The following is a 5673-nucleotide window of genomic DNA, read 5'->3' on the forward strand; positions in this document are numbered from 1 at the left end:
GAAGCGATAAAAAATTGTGTGATCCTTGACCTTCATTCAGCACATGAGAGAGAGAGAGATGACCACACATGCAAATATGTAAACATGGTTGTTTTTAAATGGATTAAAACAATGCGCTTGTAGAGTTTTTAACAGAAGCAGAATTGAGTTGTAAATAGGAAATTCAAACATTTTGTGATGTTTTTAGAAAAAGATCTTCACGTTCAGTTTTTGCTCCTTTTGTACCGGTAAAATCATGAGGCACGATCAAACTTCCTTGAAGATAATTTCTGTGGGTCTGACTACATATATCATATTGTCACTTCTGTATTTGCTGCTGAATCTTAGGCAAACTAATAGTCTGATGAAGACAGATCCATACACATAACCATTCTAGTTTCATGTTTTTCTACCTTGAAATCATAGTTGTCTCAGTGAATATAATGTGTGGGCTTTTAGAGTAATTAATTCTGTTCCCTTTGAAGAAAATAGATTTGTAAAGACTGGTATATTATTTGTAGTCTTTTGCATGGTGACTGAACTGTTCCTGTACTGCCATGCCACAGATTTCAAGATCACATATTTTGGTTTTGGTGTACTCTGGCCACTGGCAAGTCCAGATGATTTACTCTCAGGGTATAAGCATAACTGACACAGGCTACGGTGGAAGTGTACTCACCACATTTTGTTTAGTCCTTTCTCCAGGACTCATTTCATAGCACAAAGAACATGGCCACAATCTAGCCAGTGTTAAGGGTTTATTAACCCTCTGCGTTTCTATGGGAAGATTAGTACATGCTGAAACACATCTCCAGGATTGACCTCATGGGAAAGTGGTTCAACCCATGCTCAACAGGACCTGGTAGTGCACAGGGTTGACTGGCTAATACTTATAACATCAGGAATGCAGCTCCTTTTCTCTCAGCATTTAAAAAAATGCATTTAAAAAAGGTTTTCAGCATTTAAAAAAATAAATTGTGGATTTTTTTAAAAAAAGTAAATACTGAACAAACTTTTAATTGCGCAAATATAAGTGCACCTTAAACAATGAAATGCTTGAAGCATGGGAGAAAAGGCAAAATGGATCAGTGCTCATACTGGTTGCAAGTATGTCTGTTGTTTGCAGTGTGAATAGGGTTGCCAGGTCCCTCTTCAGCACTGGTGGGAGATTTTTGGGGTGCAGCCTGAGGAGGGCGGGGTTTGGGAAAGGGAGGGACTTCAATGCCATAGAGTCCAATTGCCAAAGTGGCCATTTTCTCCAGGTGAACTGATCTCTATTGGCTGGAGATTCATTGTAATAGTGGTAGATCTCCAGCTAGTACCTGGAGGTTGGCAACCCTAAGTGTGAAGATGCTGGTTGTGAGGAGAGGTAGGCTCACTTAGGTGGATAAAAAGCCCCCATCATAATCCTTAGGTACATCTGTATATAGCCTCAGTTTAACATACAAGAATAGATTGTCTATTTTGTAGACTTTTTATTTATATGGTACATTTGTATCCTGTCCTTCCTCCAAGAAGCTCAGGGTGACATACATCATTCCCCCCCTCCACCATTTTATCCTCACAATGACAATCCTGTGAGGTAGGTTAGGCTGAGAAGAGAGAGTAACTGGCCCAAGGGCACCCAAAAAGCTTCCATGGCTAAGTGGGGGGACTGGAACCTGGGTCTCCCAGATCTAACACTCTCACCTCTATACTATGCTAGTGTTCTCTATTTGCTGTCACATCTTGTTACTAGATAATTAAGACTCTTAATAGGAAGATTCAGAAAAGTGGTTAGGCTCACAGATGGCACATCATGGTGAAGGGGCCAAGGATATCCCAAAGCTACTGTAGGAAGAAGGAGCACCAAAAGGCTCACTGGGGTACAGCACCATGAGCCAGTGACTAATGCCCCTTTACCTGTTTTCTACTTCCCACTTAACTGGTCAGGCTATCTTGGCAGAGCTGCCACCACCCAAATATTTAAAACTCAACCCCCCTCCCAAAAAACTTCTCCCCTTCGACAAACAGAAGTGATTGTGAAGGTCAGAGATAAGAAGTGTCACTCCTCCTGCATAGGAACCGGCCTCAGGAAGATGAATGTAGAAGATTGATTTTGGGATTCAAGATGAAGCAAAATATAAAAATAGCAGGATAAAAAGCACTGCAAGCAGTCTAGGCCAGGGGAGTCTAACTCAATTGTTAAGAAGGCCAGATATGACATAAATGTCACTTGGTCGGGCCAGGCCATGCCTCGCCAGCCGAGATCGAGAGTGGGGTGTGTGTGGCTGCCTTGGCTGCCTTGCGAGCCGGATCCAGCCCCCGGGCCTTATGTTTGACACCCTTGGTCTAGGCACTTGTAACCACAAAACAATGGGAAGGGTATGCGTGAGATGGAGGATTGTGCAAAAAGATGGCACAGAAATTAAAAGCAAGGAAGGAAAAATCCTGAAAGATTTTACATGTCTTTAAGATGGTCTCTAGATTCTGGACTTAGATTAAAGTCTACCTGTCCATGAGCCCTGCGGGCGGGTGCATCACACAAGCACCACTTGTGTGGATCCAAAAGGAAACGTGCCAGGAACATTTTTGGTTCTGAGCTTCATACAGTTTGGCACAGAGCTCACTTTCTGAAGGAGATTTGGTCTGGGCTCTTTGACAGGCACTGAGTTTTTGCACTGTTGGGGGGAAAAGAGCTGCTGCCCTTGTTACAGTTTACTGTCTGCGTTTAGGTTAAATTGGAGAAGAAGGAAGAAGTCCAGGCCACAGCAAACCTCCATTACGGAATAGCTGCTGGCTCAGCTAGCTGAGCTAGAGGAACCTGAAGTACCAAAAGTGGTTCAGGAGTTTGTTCAGGAAGGGAAAGGTCCAATTGAGCAAAAAAGAGGGGGGAAAGTATGAATTTAAGGGATCCATATTACAGCTACAAACTTGCTTGAATCTTGTTAATGGTTGGAGTAGCTGTAATTATTGACAATTAGTACCTCAGCCTAGGTTCAGTGACAGCGCCACTATGGAAAGATTCTGCATAAAAACAAAGGCTTAGATCCTAAGCAGCATGTGGAATTGCTATAGAGGAACTCCCCCCTCCTGCTGCAATATTCTGTGCCCCCTCCCCAATTATGCTCCTGGGGGTTCGATAGACCCAAAGGGACCATGTAGGGAGCACACTGGAAGATTTCTGGTGGGAAAGAAGTAGCAAAAAAATCTCCCTTCCTTCCTCTGCAAATTAGAAGGTTGTTGTGTTGGGGAGCTAGCTGGTGGAATGGCACCTTAGGATCTAAGCCAGAGGAACATTAAAGAAAGAGCAAGGCATTCTTAGCATTTCATGCCAGACTTCTAATGGCATTTTCCTTGTGGCCTCATCCAGAGTCAGTTGAAGTGTGCCAGCTCTTACTGTGGTGCATGTCAAAATCTTTCTGCATGTGGCAAACCTACATATAAGGAAGAAGGCCAGAAGAGAGCTTCATGTGAGGAAACGCCAAGAGGCATTCTGCAATGCCAAGAGGCATTCTGCAATGGTACAGTTGTGTATGGGGACCGTACCACTGGTATCCCTTTTCACATTGCATAGACATTGGGGCTGGACGAAACATGGTGGCATCCTGCAAAGGTTGAACTGGGCTGATGACGTACATCTGAACTACTACCACTCTCTGTGACCTTCTAGGAATGAGCAGAATAAATCAGCATTATTATGTGCACTTGTTCGCATGTCCAGATGCTAGTTCTTTGCCTGTAGAAATGTATACTGCTCCTCAATTTAATATTCACTTTGATTTTAACAAAATACAGGTTACGTGCTTTTTAAAACTTCCCTCCCACTATTTTTGAGTCTCTTGTAAGTGTTCTCATCATTTGCCTCATCTGCATAACTTGAGATTCCAAATAAAAACCAGCTGATGTGATTGATGCCCTTAGGTCTTAAAAATTTATGCCTGCCTTGTTAGTCTCTACTGAGCTATATGGTACTCAGCATTGCACTAAATCTTGCTCTCTGTGCTACCTCTGTAGCTCAGAAGATTGTGGTGGAAATGTTATTTCCAAAGCTAATGCAGGGTATCTTTTTCTTGAGCTGTTAAGCACCAGGAATTATTGGGATGGATCCAGCCATCTTTTTCATTTTGTGAGAAAGGGTGGAGGGGGTTTTCTTTGACCACCTCCACCAAAGGCTATGCTGGTGGGCCATGGGACCTGCACAGACAAATGCCATAGGAGATTGGGGGGGGGGAGGCTGCAGTCAGTAGGTAAGTGAATGAGATCGACCAAAAAATCTGGCTGGATCCAACCCATCATTTAATCAAGCTGTGTGTTGCTACTTAGTGATTTCCAAGACCATTGCATAAAACTGCTTTCCGTTTCAATCCTCTGTGTCTTTTGGTACTTCTAGGCTGATTATATTTTGCTCCCGCTCTGCTGTGAACTATTCAAAAGTTAGAATCTTTAACATGCTGCAGTTAATACATTTATATTAAGGTTGTAGAATGATCTAAGCTGGAAGAAATGTGTCACTACTGTGAAAGCAGAATAGTGTATTCTACATGACCATTAGCTGGCTTGATGAGCAAGACTTTGTGACAGCCTAGACCCTTGAACGACACAGCCTTAATGGCCATGAAATGGCAATGAAATGGATCACAACACAGCCATGGTGGGAAAAGCTGGTTTGTAATGACTGCCTCCACTCAGGAGCATGATTTCAGGGAACTCAGTGGGCTACGGGGGAAGGGGGAAATTGGTAGGAATCACCCCCCCCTCCATCCACTGGCTGAAGTTTCTTAGGGATCCAGTGCTGAGTGAATGGAGCCATCATTTCATGTCGAAATTCCCGTCTCTTTACTGTAGAGATTGCTGGTTCAGGCTAAAGTGGGCTATAACATCTGATGTATTAATGGCTGATTGATGGCAGATGTGCAAAGAAATTCAGTCATTCAGTCAACATGATTCATGTTGACATATTGACATCTCATTGATGCCTATAAGAAGGATTAAGTACATGCTTCTCACTCTCTCACTGAAACTAATGGGACTTCAAGTGCTTGACATTGGCTTGGCTTTGTCTAAAGAATTAGAGATCTGGCAAAGAATTCAACATCATTAAAAAAAAAAAGACCTGGAGGATGAAAGCTAAGATTGCCACTGGACAAGCAGCAGTACTTTCCTGCTCCTCATCCATCCCTATGATGACCAGCAGATGCAGATTAAATTGAACACATGTATACACATGTGCTCATGACCTGAGTTCGATCCCGACGGAAGTCGGTTTCAGGTAGCTGGCTCAAGGTTGACTCAGCCTTCCATCCTTCTGAGGTCAGTAAAATTAGTACCCAGGTTGCTGGGGGTAAAGGGAAGATGACTGGGGAAGGCACTGGCAAACCACCTCGTAAACAAAGTCTGCCTAGTAAACGTCGGGATGTGACGTCACCCCATGGGTCAGGAATGACCCGGTGCTTACACAGGAGACCTTTACCTTTTTTTTTTTTATACACACGAAACTGCCTTATACTGAATCAGAGTATTGGTCCATCAAGGTCAGTATTGTCTACTCAGACTGGCAGCAGCTTTCCGGGATCTAAGTTGCAGGTCTTTCACATCACCTACTACCTGGTTCTTTTAACTGGAGTTTGAACCTGAGACCTTCTGCATGCAAAGCAGATACTCTCTCACTGAGTCACAGACCCTCCCCATACATTATATACATTGGCTTGCAGA

The sequence above is a fragment of the Euleptes europaea genome, chromosome 16 (assembly GCF_029931775.1).
Source record: "Euleptes europaea isolate rEulEur1 chromosome 16, rEulEur1.hap1, whole genome shotgun sequence".
NCBI classification, from domain to species: Eukaryota; Metazoa; Chordata; class Lepidosauria; order Squamata; family Sphaerodactylidae; genus Euleptes; species Euleptes europaea.